Source organism: Nerophis ophidion, linkage group LG06 (genome assembly GCF_033978795.1).
Source record: "Nerophis ophidion isolate RoL-2023_Sa linkage group LG06, RoL_Noph_v1.0, whole genome shotgun sequence".
Lineage (NCBI taxonomy): Eukaryota > Metazoa > Chordata > Actinopteri > Syngnathiformes > Syngnathidae > Nerophis > Nerophis ophidion.
The window spans coordinates 17583384-17584022 of record NC_084616.1 but is presented as its reverse complement, the minus strand read 5'-3'; positions in this window follow the sequence as shown (position 1 = coordinate 17584022).

Below are 639 nucleotides of genomic sequence, written 5' to 3'. Positions count from 1 at the left end.
ACTTGTCGAGAGTGTACCGTACCTTCCGCCCGATTGTAGCTGAGATAGGCACCAGCGCCCCCCGCGACCTCAAAGGGAACAAGCGGTAGAAAATGGATGAGATGGGTGGAGTAGAGAGCATTATCAAATTGTGAACGTAAAATAGTTGACTATGAAAATTAAGTACATTTTGTATTTGCTCACAAAAATATCAACAATAATATGCACTATAAGAAGCACTGGGTTACGTAGACCCTAAAGTTAAATCCTTATCGCCCTCTCCCCCTAACCCCAGCAGCAAGAATGGAACAAATCAAAATCAAATAACATATTTATATGTACCAACGTTCATTTACTAACTTTATATTTGATTATTAACATGTAAGAACACTTTGTAATTACTTTACTGAGTGGAGGAGCATCGTCAAATTGTGAGAGTAAAATAGTTGGCTATGGAAATTAAATCGATTGTGTATTTGTTCCTCAAAAATAACAACAATAATATGCACTATAAAAAGTACTGGGTTAAGTAGACCCTAAAGTTAAACCCTTATCGTCATCTCCACCTAACCCCAGCAGCAAGAATAAACAAGTCAAATAAAATACATAGTATATGTACAAACGTTCATTTACTAACTTTATATATGATTATTAACATGT